Source organism: Macaca nemestrina, chromosome 10 (genome assembly GCF_043159975.1).
Source record: "Macaca nemestrina isolate mMacNem1 chromosome 10, mMacNem.hap1, whole genome shotgun sequence".
NCBI lineage: Eukaryota > Metazoa > Chordata > Mammalia > Primates > Cercopithecidae > Macaca > Macaca nemestrina.
Genome location: NC_092134.1, coordinates 37,579,925 through 37,592,528, shown reverse-complemented (window position 1 = coordinate 37,592,528; position 12,604 = coordinate 37,579,925). Strand labels below are relative to the sequence as shown.

Genomic DNA, 12,604 nt, shown 5'->3' with positions numbered 1-12,604 from the left:
AGCTGTGTAAAGCATAGGTGGAGAGTGCTAAATAGTATCTTCAATAAAATGCCTTAATACAATGATGTAAGCTAGGAAGAGGTGAGGAGTGGGAAGGGAAGAGGCTGGAGACAAGAAATTCTCATTACTAGTGTTAGTAATTAAAGAGCAGATGTTTGTAGTTTAGCTTTTTCTTCATACTTATTACTACTTTTTCAACTTTGAAATTTCCTCAGCTACCATTTTATTCATGATCTTCACTACCTAGGCCTAAGTTATACCATGCTCTAGCTCCTTTCCTGAGCTCCAGATCCTCTCTATTGCAATTTCATTTTTACATAGCAATCATAATCATTCTTCTCCTTACATTTTCCTATTTGTTTTTTACCCATGTCATGAAATCTAAGCTTTTTACTGTAACATTAAAAAAAAGAAAAAAGAAAAAATCCTCCTCCCCTGCCCACCTTCATCAGTGATGTCCCCAAACTTACCTGTTAAAACCTCAAAATCAGTCTTTCTCCTGGTCGACCTTTGGACAACTCAGCGGTCAGTCCCTGTAGGATTGCCCGCTTTCCATCAGGGCAGATGCTGATCTCCTAAGTGAAAAGTCCTGGCTGCTGCCTCCAGGGGCCCCCTGCAAATCATTACAAATCAACTTCTTTCAGGTCTGGCTTAAACTCTCACCTCCTGGAAACTGCTTTCCTGAAGTCACAGCCGGGCGTGCAGATCCCCATCCCCCACCCCCAGCAGTGCATTATTATGCAGTCACTGCTTTTGTTCCGAGTTCTGAGCCTGCTTCTATTTGCATCGTAACCTCTCTGGGGGCCGGGACTGTGCACTTGCTCCCTTTCTATTACCTCTCCACAGTTCCTAGTACCGGCCAAAAACACTGCTGAAATGCCTAATGAATCAACTGGAAGTTCCTTAGCATAATATAGGGGTGTGGAAGTGATGTTTAGGGGGATTTCCTTTGTTTCCCTGATGCCCAGATGGAGAGAAATGGCAATTTGCCCTTCCAAGGTAAGCAGTATCCTAAATAAGATAAAATTTTAATGATTCTGAAACCTAATGAGTGTGTAACTACTCAATTCTGAGGTACACAGACTAGTTTTGCCCTTTGTATCCTGAGAGAAAAGTATGAATGAATTAAAAGAAGACAAAACATTATAAATTTCATTAACCTCAGAGTGGCTTTTTATGCTTTATGTTGATTTTTAGAATTTCCTAGTCCAGTCTTTCATGAATCAAAGAATATTTCAGGAATCCTAATTGCAGACTGAAGAATTTATGAGCTTATTAAATTTTAGGAATCTGCTTTTAAGACTTCAGTTTTACAGACAATGCTCTTACCTAATAACTAAGATTCATTTAACATTTTTTTGAACACCTACATGCCTGGCACCATGCTAAGAGATTGAGATATTCATAGCATTCATTTCAATGGTTATGAGGAGATGAAGGATTGAACAGAGGAAGTGGGTAAAGAAACGCTAAAGAACTCAGCCATAAACTTTTGATTAAGGTGTAGCAACACACTTCAATTGAACTTTTTAAATGAGAGGAACCCAAACGACCTTAAACTTCTGGCAAATATGAAAGAAAGGAGTTGAGAGAGTAGTATGGAAAAAAGAACAGCAGATGTAAGCTACGGTCTTAGTGGAGGAAAGTGAGTAGCAGGGGCTTTAGAATTCGCCTTTTTTCTTTAAGAATGAGGGTGGTAGCAGGTAAGGAAGGTAAATGCCAGCTGAGTAGATGGTACCAAAGTTGATTTGTTTTTAAAAGATCATTGTTTATTTGGTGGTCTGTCAGGGAAACTGGTACCTTGGAGGTGAATTTCCAATGTAGGCCTACTGGAAACTGAAACCCTGAGCCCCAGGGTTTAGGTATTAATGGAAGCAAAATTGTGAAGTGAATCCATTTCTCCCCCTTTTAAACGTTCACTCTACCTCCACCCTATACTCAGTTTTTCTTTTTTCTTTTCTTTTCTTTTCTTTTTTTTTTTTTTTTGAGACAGAGTTTCACTCTGTCACCCAGGCTGGAGTGCCGTGGCGCGATCTCGGCTCACTGCAACCTCCACCTACTGGGTTCAAGCAATTCCCCTGCCTCAGCCTCCTGAGTACCTGGGATTACAGGTATGCACCACTGCGCCAGGCTAATTTTTGTATTTTTAGTAGAGACGGGGTTTCATCATGTTGGTTAGGCTGGTTTCCCACTCCTGACCTTATGATCCGCCCACCTCGGCCTCCCCAAGTGCTGGGATTATAGGCATGAGCCACCATGCCTGGCCTACTCTAGGCTCACTTTTACAGGGATCCTCAGGCTGCTGTGTCCAGGGCTTTACTGCAGTCTGTCTCTCTTCCTTCTCATTAAAACTTTTCCCGTTTTGTTCAGGACAGGTACCCCATTCTTCCATTATCTCTCTCTTTTTATTTATTTTTAAAATAGAGACAGAGTTTTGTCACTAGGCTGGAGTGCAGTAGCGTGATCATGGCTCACTGCAGCCTTGACCTCTCAGGCTCAAGCAATCCTCCCACCTCAGCTTCCTGTGTAACTGGGACCACAGGCATGCGACACAACTTCTGGCTAATTGATTTTTTGTAGAGATGTGGGGGTTGGGGGAGCGGTTCTCCCTATGTTACCCAGGCTGGTCTCATACTCCTGGCCTCAAGCAATCCTAGTGCCTCGGACCCCCAAAGTGCTGGGGTTACAAGCATGAGCCACCATGCCTGGCCCCAACCTGTCATTATCTAAGGAGCTCAGTTATGAAGTTAAGTTATCTACTTTGTATTATTAGTGTTTAGTATTTTTGTTTTCATTTCTCTCTAAGACTGTTCTAATCTGTTCTAATGGAACCTCCTGTAGACATCCAGAGTATGGAATTTCTAAAATGACATTTTAAACATTGTGACAGATCAGTGGGATAGATATTTTCCTAAGCCAAGGTACTTTCTTTCCAAGGATAAGCTATGGGAGGTGATGAGAGCAGAATACACACGCACACACACTATACACACACGCACACATATATATACACGTACGCACACACATATATACACATACGCACATATATAATTACAATTCATTTCGCTATAATAATTTGTCTAGTTATTTGCAATCCTTTCAGGATTTTAAAAATTTCTATCTCATTTGTAGAGTTTGGAAAATAGCATCCATTCTGTCTTCTTCACAATAATGTTTCAAGGATCAAATGAGGTTTTGCCCATGGAAACTGCCTAAACTATAAGGAGAAAAGTCAGTGTGTTTATCATTATTTCTCTCTTAGGGTTACTATTACCCTGTAAAGTTTTGTGAAGTCAGGAACAGACTTTTGTTCATATTTATAACCCCTATAGCAATTAATACAGAACCTCACTCAGAATAGATAAGCGGTATTCCCTTAAATCAAGTTTTACTTCTGTACTAAAGTAATAGTCAATTCAAGGACAAGTGCTATAAAGGTTAAAATTAATTCTATTACTCTGAGAAACATAGCAATAATATTTTAGCTTCCCTGTCTCATAGTAGGGAGGGAAAGGATCTGGAAAGGCAGAGGGAGAAAAGGAATGGCACCAGAGGTAGAAATTTCAACTCTTAAAGTTTTAGTAAACCATGCCAAAAAGATACTAGTAACTTTTCATGGGGGAGAGATTATTGGGGTACCAAAGTTTTATTTTTATACTCTATACGTGTTTTTAACCCCATTTCTTTTTTTAAAAAAAATAGTAGAATGAGGAAAGTGTAGATGGATAACTGTAGTTGTTTGTATAATTATTTACATCTTGCCAAACCATTTGGAAATTGAAATCCTGCAGTGTCGCTCCTGGGTTGTAAAAGATAAGAAAAGTAAATAGAAAACCACCTCAATGCAGTGTGATATTGCATCATTTAAAGGAAACCACAAACTGTCTATTCAGGATGTATGCATACAATGAAAAGAGCTAACAATTCTTCATGTGTAAGAGCTAGGATGATCAACCTGTTTTTCTCTGCCATCTTAAGGTTGCTTCTTTTTACGCCAAAGTACCTCGTGGTAGCAATCATTGATTTAGTAATCTGTAAATAGTGTCTGTAAGGCCCTTTTCCTTAGCTAACCAGTGATTAACTCCTAGAAAAACCACATTTTTTTTTTTTTCTGCCACCCAAGAGTGCAGTGGCATGATCTCGGCTCACTGCAGCCTTGACTTCCCAGGCTCAAGCAATCCTCACACCTGTGCCTCCCAAGTAGCTGGGACTACAGGTACATGCCACTACACCCGGCTAATTTTTGTATTTTTTGTACAGATGGGGTTTCACTATGTTGCCAAGGCTAGTCTTGGACTCTTGAGCTCAAATGATCCACCCATGTGGGCTTTCCAAAGCGCTGGGATTACAGGCGTGAGCCACTGCACCCAGCCTTGAAAGCCACATTTCTAAGGGAAACTCTCTGGGGGAAGGGAGGTTGTGTGTAAGGTAGATAGTCCCTATCTATTTCATTTTATTTTTGGTTTTGAAATTAGTGTTTAAAGAATTAAGCATAATGAATACTTGATATGAATTTCTTGGATTTTTTTGAGATGGAGTCTCACTCTTGTCGCCCAGGCTGGAGTGCAATGACACGATCTCGGCTCACTGCAACTTCTACCTCCCAGGTTCAAGTGATTCTCCTGCCTCAGCCTCCTGAGTAGCTGAGATTACAAGGCACCTGCCACCACACCCAGCTAATTTTTTTATTTTTAGTAGAGACGGGGTTTCACCATGTTGGCCAGGCTGGTCTCAAACTCCTGACCTCAGGTGATTCACCCACCTTGGCCTCCCAAAGTGCTGGAATTACAGGCGTGAGCCACTCTGTCTGGTCCTTGGATTTTTTAAATGTCCTAAATATGTGGCTCCTAATCTTTAAAAAAATAATGAAGGATGAATCAAGCATTATAGGGGAAAAAAAGCTTGAAATATGACATGTAATGGGATGTTTTTCACGAGTATAAAGTTTTATTTTGTCTATTTGGATGAAAACTCCAAAATGCCACAGGAATGATCATAGAAGGAAATTTCTATAAATTCACCATTAAATGCCTATGAAATAATCTTTTCTTAAAAATCAATGGTAGTAATAAGGGATGACTTAAACATTTATTTGCTTATGCCCATAACATCATATTAAATTTAAGATAAGGGCCGGGTGCGGTGGCTCACGCCTGTAATCCTAGCACTTTGGGAGGCTGGGGTGGGTGAATTACTTGAGTTCAGGAGTTCGAGACCAGCCTGGGCAACATGGTGAAACCCCATCTCTACTAAAATACAAAAAATTAGCTGGGCGTGATGGCACACGCCTGTAATCCCAGCTACTAGGGAGGCTGAGACAGAAGAATCACTTGAACCTGGGAGGCAGATGTTGCAGTGAGCCGAGATTGTGCCATTGCACTCCAGCCTGGGTGACAGAGTGAGACTCTGTCTCAAAATAAATAAATTAATTAATTAATTTAAGATAAAAGGGCCGGGTGCGATGGCTCACACCTGTAATCCCAGCACTTTGGGAGGCTGACGTGGGTGGATCACGTGAGGTCAGGAGTTTGAGACAAGCCTGGCCAACATGGCGAAATCCCGTCTCTACTAAAAATACAAAAATTTGCTGGGCATGGTGGTGGGCACTTGTAATCCCAGTTACTCAGAAGGCTCAGGCAGGAAAATCACTTGAACCCGGGAGGCAGAGGTTGCAGTGAGCCGAGATCGTGCCACTGCATTCCAGCCTGGGTGACAAGAGCAAAATTCTGTCTCAAAAAAAAAAAAAAAAAAATTAAGACATGAACGTGGTCTTATCATTAGTCACAAAATTAAACTGTGCAAGACAATTATAATTTTGCCTAGCCTCATAGTGAATAATTTTCCCCTTATTGTTTTGTTAAATATCAGTCTACATGTAATTAAGATTAGACTTATTCCTGCAAGAGAACCTACACAATAGCCCTTTGTTGTGTTGGTGTGATGGGATGCCAGGAGAGACCAAATGTCCTTGGTCCGGTTTTTGGGGTCAAAAATGCCCATATTACTAAACAACTTAAGGTCTCAGGGTAAAATGAAAATCTGGGAGGAGATAATTTAGTAAGCTCTTATTAGTGCTAATACCTGAGTACAAATTAGTGAGTTAGGTAAGTTTATCATGTCCTGAAGAAAGTTGGAAGCATGTTGTTAAATTGTGATTGGGAGGGAAAAGGAAGGGTGAGAAAGGTGTATGGGTAGTAGGCTGCCTGTTGGAGGCCAGATCAAGAGTGGGGCACTCACTGTGTCTTTGGAGAAATAGAAAGAGGGATCTGAGTGAGATGTGAAACTTTTAATCTAGGACTACCTGTGCTCAAGAAGTTAAACATTTTATTTTATTTTTATTTTGAGACGGTCTCACTCTGTCGCCCAGGCTGGAGTGCAATGGTGTGATCTTGGCTCACTGCAACCTCCACCTCCTGGGTTCAAGCGATTCTTCTGCTTCAGCTTCCCAAGTAGCTCGGACTACAGGTACACCCCACCACGTCCAGCTAATTTTTGTAGTTTGTTTGTTTGTTTGTTTTGAGACAGAGTCTTGCTCTGTCACCTAAGCTGGAGTGCAGTGGTGCGATCTCGGCTCACTGCAACCTCCACCTCCCAGGTTCAAGCGATTCTTGTGCCTCAGCCTCCTGAGTACCTGGGATTACAGGTTCCCGCCACCACACCCAGTTAATTTCTGTATTTTTAGTAGAGACGGGGTTCTACCGTGTTGGCCAGGCTGATCTGGAACTCCTGACCTCAGGTGATCCAATCACCTTGGCCTCCCAAAGTGCTGAGATTACAGTAATTTTTGCATTTTTAGTAGAGATGAGGTTTTGCCACGTTGGCCAGGCTGCTCTCGAACTCCTGGCCTCAACTGATCCACCTGTCTCGAAGTTAAACATTTTAAATATCTACTGAAAACCTAACAACCTAACAGTTCTCTGGGAGAAATGACTCTGTGATCAATTCTGTGCTTAGGGAAAAGAGCAGCCTCCTGTGAAAGTTATCTGAGGTGGAGTTTTATGCATTTACACATGTCAAAATATATGTTCCTCCATAGAGCCCACCCTAGGAAAATTTATACGAACCTGTCAATCATCTTGTTCTCCAGACTTTTTTTTTTTTTTTTTAACCCCCTCTCTTTGGCAAAACCAACCATTTGAATTTTCGTTCAGTGCCAAGCAGATGATTGATTTTATTTTTTTAGAGACAGGGTCTTACTCTGTCACCCAGGCTAGAGTGCTGTGGCATGATCATAGCTCACTGCAGCCTTGAACTCCCAGGCTCAAGTGATCCTCCCTCCTCAGCCTCCTCCTGAGCAGCTGGGACTACAGGCATGTGACACCACACTCGGCTACAGGCAGGTGATTTAAATGAGTGAATCAGTCTGGGTGTGACTGTGTATACATTGTGTAAGTATTAATGCCCTGAAAAAGCTCATGTAAATGAATTCATTGATATCAAACTTGCTATTTTTCAAATATTTGCTGAATTTTTTTCCCCCATCACTCTACGTGTGAAACAAAACACAACTGTGGGGTGGATTTTGTGCATTCATCCCTGGCTTGTGAACTGTGGATTAAGGGACCAAAGAGCCACAGCTTCTGCTTTGGGAACAGTGGGAAAGGCACAATAATTTTAGCACAGTGTGGAAAATGTTATGAGAGTGATATGTGTGTTTAAATTCTATGATCCATTATTACAATGACTCTCACACATACATCAACTCCCTTGTGCCTTTCTCTTGACAAACATGTATCCTCTTTAAATTCAACTCTCCCACCTGCTCTACAGCTCCATCCAAGCAGGCTGATGAAGCTAGAGAAAAACGACCATGATGTGATGACTGACCCCACTTTAAGTGAACCCGTCGTGCTGCCTGGAAATCTTCCTGTACACCTCTAGTTTACGTATTCTTCTGTTTTCTTAGATGACTATTTCATACTTTCAAGTCGTTCACCAACATTTTCACAGTTCTTCTCTCAGCCTCACGCTCAGGTGATAGGCTTTCTTCATTTTGAAAATTGAAGCAAGAGGGCATCTATCCCCACATATATTCACTACTTGCTTCTCTGGTCTTCTACTCGGCCTTCCATCCTGCTGTTACTATGCATTAACTGTCCATGCTTCTTTTTTTCTTGGTTTGAGACATCCAGGCTGGAGTACAGTGGTGCAATCTCAGCTCACTGCAACCTCCATCTCCAGGGCTCAAGTGATCCTCACATCTCAGCACCCCAAGTAGCTGGGATCACAGGCACACGCCACCATACCTGGCTAATTATTTTTATTTTTATTTTTTTGAGACAGAGTCTTGCTCTGTCGCCCAGGCCGGAGTGCAGTGGCTCAATCTTGGCTTACTGGAACCTCTGCCTCCCAGTTCCAGCAATTCTCCTTCCTCAGCCTCCCGAGTAGCTGGGATTACAGGTGCCCACCAGCATGCCCAGCTAATTTTTGTAGTTTTAGTAGAGACAGAGTTTTACCATGTTGACCAGGCTGGTCTTGAACTCCTGACCTCAGATGATCTGCCCACCTCAGCCTCCCAAAGTGCTAGGATTATAGGCCACCACTTCCAGTTATGCTTCTTTTTAAGGCCAGTTCTCCCATTTTGTGCTAGATCCCACATTTTTTACTTATTCAAAGATGTTATTTGAGCAATTTCCTTTTTTATTCTGTATTATCAAATATTCCCTCTCTACTGACTCATTACCAACAGCAAACAGATGTTTAAACACACACACACACACACACACACACACACACTATCCCTTCCAATTAATTAATTAATAATTATTATTATTTTTTTGAGATGTAGTCTCCCTCTGTTGCCCACACTGGAGTGCAGTTGTGCAATCTCAGCTCACTGCAACCTCTGTCTCCTGGGTTCAAGCAATTCTCCTGCCTCAGCCTCCCAAGTAGCTGGGATTACAGGTGTGTTCAACCATGCCCAGCTAATTTTTGTATTTTTTAATAGAGACGGGGTTTTACCATATTGGACAGGCTGGTCTCGAACTCCTGACCTCATGATCTGCCCTCCTCGGCCTCCCAAAGTGCTATGTTTACAGGTGTGAGCCACCGTGCCCGGCCCCCTTTCAATTAATTTCTACATTCTCTGCTTCCCTCTCCTCCTATTCTCTCTTGAACCCTCTCTCATCATCAAAATGCTATCAAAACTACTTTGTGGAGGTCAGTAATGAACTCCACCTTCTAAATCCACAATGTGACAAATGTTTTGACACATAATTACCCCCTCTTGGAAATACTTTCTTCCCTTGGTTTCCAGCATATCACACTCCTGATTTTCCTCCTTCCTCTTCTTCTGGGGTATCCTTGGCTAGGTTCCTCAAATACTAGCCACTGCAAAATTGCTCCTGGTTGTAAGAAGGCCTAAATGTCATAACAAAGTTTGCTGTTTATTAGATGTTATGACATTTAGACATTCTTACAGTATTTAGTTATTAAATGTTTTTCTCTTCACTATCTCCGCTCACAGTGATCAATGAGATCACTGATGACCTCTTCCAGTCTTAGGGTTTTAAATACCATCTATACAGCCATCCCTTGAACACTATTTTCAGCCTAGACATCTCCCAGGAACTCCCGATTCATCAATTCAAAAGCTTACTCTACAATTGCATTTGGATGTCTTAACGAGTACCTCAGACTGATTCACATAACCCACTTAATATTATGAGCTGAATTTTGTCCCTCACAATTCATACGTAAAGCCCAAACTCCCAGTACTTCAGGATGCGAGATTTAGAAATATTTGGAGACAGGGTCTTTTAAAAAGGTGAGTAAGTTAAAATGAGGCCCTTAGGGTGGACCCTAATCCAGCCTGACTGGTGTCCTTTTAAGAGGAGGAAGTTTGGACACACAAAAAGGAGATACAAGGGGCTTGTGAGCACAGAGGAAGAAAGGCCACGTGAGGACACAGTGAAAAGGTGGCCGTCTGAGAGCCAAGGAGAGAGGCTCCAGAAGAAACCAAACTTGTTGATACCTCCTTGGACTTCTAGCTTCCAGAACTATGAGAAAATAAATTTATTTTTATTTTTTATTTTATTTTTTTGAGACAGAGTCTCGCTCTGTCATCCAGGCTGGCGTGCAGTGGCACGATCTCGACTCACTGCAAGCTCCGCCTCCCGGGTTCACGCCATTCTCATGCCTCAGCCTCCTGAGTAGCTGGGACTACAGGTGCCCGCCACCACGCCTGGCTAATTTTTTGTATTTTTAGTACAGACGGGGTTTCACCATGTTAGCCAGGATGGTCTCGATCTCCTGACCTCATGATCCGCCGCCCTTGGGCTCCCAAGGTGCTGGAATTACAGGCGTGAGCCACTGTGCCCAGCCAATTTCTATTGTTTATGCCACCCAATCTGTGGGACTTTGTTATGGTAGCTCACTAAACTCTTACATGTATTTAACAAAAAGATATTGGCATTTCCACCCAAATTTGTTCCTCCTAGAGTCTTCTCCATCTCAGTAAGTGGCAACTCCATCCTCAGGCCAAAATCCCAGCTTTTCCTTTTCACACACTTTATATTCAACTGGTCAGCAAATCCTGTTAGCTTTACTTTCAGAATACACCCAAAACTCAATTACTTCTCATCACTTCCATCTTGGTCCAAGGCACCATACCTCTTACCTGGATTACTGTGATAACTTAAGAAGTTACAGTAGTAGTAGTAGTAGTAGTAGTAGTAGTAGCAGTAGTAGTAGTAGTAGTAGCAGCAGCAGCAGCACCTCAGTCTCCCAAATAGCTGGGAATATAGGTGCATACCACTGTACCTGGCTAATTTTTTTTTTTTTTTGGTAGGAAGTTATCACAGTAATCCAGATAAGAGGTGTGGTGATGTCCCATGATCATCAGAGGTACTGTGATATTCTCCCTCTCTTGGCCTTGGACACCATCTATCAACATTCTGTTTTCAACACAGCAGGCATTTTCATGTCACTCCTCCCCCTAAAATCCTCCAAAGCCTTTTTTTTTTTTCTTTTGAGATGGAGTCTCACTCTGTCACCCAGCCTAGAGTGCAGTGGCGCGATCTCGGCTCACTGCAACCTCCGCCTCCCGGATTCAAGCAATTCTCCTGCCTCAGTCTCCCATGTAGCTGGCATTACAGGCATGTGCAACCACACCCAGCTAATTATTTTGTATTTTTAGTAGAGACGGAGTTTCACCATATTGGCCAGGCTGGTCTCGAACTCCTGACCTTGTGATCCACCCACCTCGACCTCTCAAAGTACTGGGATTACAGGCATGAGCTACCGCACCCGACCAAAGGCTTTTTATCTCAAAGCCTTTACAGTGGCCTACAAGGGCCTACATGACTTGGCATTGCTGTATTTCCTATTTCATTTTTTCCTTTTTTTTTTTTTTTTTTTTTAAAGAGACAGGATCTTACTCTGTCACCTAGGCTGGAGTGCAGTGACATGATCATAGCTCACTGTAGCCTTGAGCTCCTGGGCTCAAATGATCCTTCTGCCTCAGCCTTCTAAGTAGCTGGGAATACAAGCATGCACCACTATACTCGGCTAAATGTTAAATTTTTTGTAGAGTTGAGATCTCCCAAAGTTGTTCAAGCTGGTCCCAAATTCCTAGCCTCTAGCGATCCTCCCATTTCAGCCTCCTGAAGTGCTGAGATCACAGGCATGAGCCCAGCCACAAGTATTTGTTGAGTACATTCTATTTGCCTAGTCATTTTTTTTTTTTTTTTTTTTTTTCTGAGACGGAGTCTCACTCTTGTTGCCCGGATTGGAGTGCAATGGCACGATCTCCGCTCGCCGCAACTTCTGCCTCCTGGGTTCAAGTGATTCTCCTGCCTCAGCCTCCTGAGTAGCTAGGATTACAGGCATACACCAACACGCCCGGCTAATTTTGTATTTTTAGTAGAGACGGGGTTTCTCCATGTTGGTCAGGCTAGTCTCAAACTCCTGACTCCCGACCTCAGGTGATCTGCCCACCTCAGCTTCCTAAAGTGCTGGGATTACAGGCATCAGCCACTGCGCCCAGCCAGTAATTTTTTTTTTAAAGAGACAGAGCCTCACTCTTTTGCCCATGCTGGATTGCAGTGGTATGATCATATCTCACTGGGCTCAAACAATCCTCCCTCTTCAGCCTCCCAAGTAGCTGGGACTACAGGTGTGCACCTGTGGACCACAGGTGTGGAACTGGCTTACTTTTAAATTCTTTGTAGAGATAGGTTCTTGGTCTCACTGTGTTGCCCAGGCAGGTCGCAAATTCCTGGCCTCAAATAGTCCTTTCCCTCAGCCTCCCAAAGGACTAGGATTACAGGAATGAGCCACTGTGCCCCACCTTGCCTAGTAATTTACCAGACACTGTAGAAAGAGGATGAAGACTCTGTCTTTAGGTTGCTTACAGTCTAGTACACTCAGAATCTCTGCTTCTCAATAGATCTGCCCTGAACATGTCAGTGACCATTTATTTAGGCAGGTAATTTTTTTAAAAAGTCTGAATTATATATTTTCCAAACATTTCTACAGAGGCTCTCTTGTCTTCCCATGAACCTGAAAGATAGGAAAAAAGTAATGTATGCATATTTGAATCTCAATTACTAATTTCTCTTACTTTTTTCTTCCAATTAGAATTACTTTTCCCACATACCTGAAT

General features: G+C 42.5%; 1 protein-coding gene and 1 long non-coding RNA gene across 4 annotated transcripts in view; one reads left to right on the top strand and one right to left on the bottom strand.

Moving 5' to 3' along the window:
• Positions 1-676, bottom strand: part of LOC105483673 (ubiquitin specific peptidase 44) — a 35,359-nt gene extending 34,683 nt beyond the window's left edge. The window contains exon 1 of one of the 2 annotated variants that reach the window (XM_011744650.2): positions 471-676. The gene's annotated coding sequence lies outside the window, so the exon portion shown is untranslated. The remainder of the gene's footprint in view (positions 1-470) is intronic. The other variant, XM_011744647.3, reaches the window with a different exon arrangement.
• A 72-nt stretch (positions 677-748) lies between these two features.
• Positions 749-12,604, top strand: part of LOC105483671 (uncharacterized) — a 154,995-nt gene continuing 143,139 nt past the window's right edge. For both annotated transcript variants that reach the window (XR_011608954.1, XR_011608953.1), the window contains exon 1: positions 749-999. This is a non-coding gene — a long non-coding RNA (uncharacterized lncRNA). The remainder of the gene's footprint in view (positions 1,000-12,604) is intronic.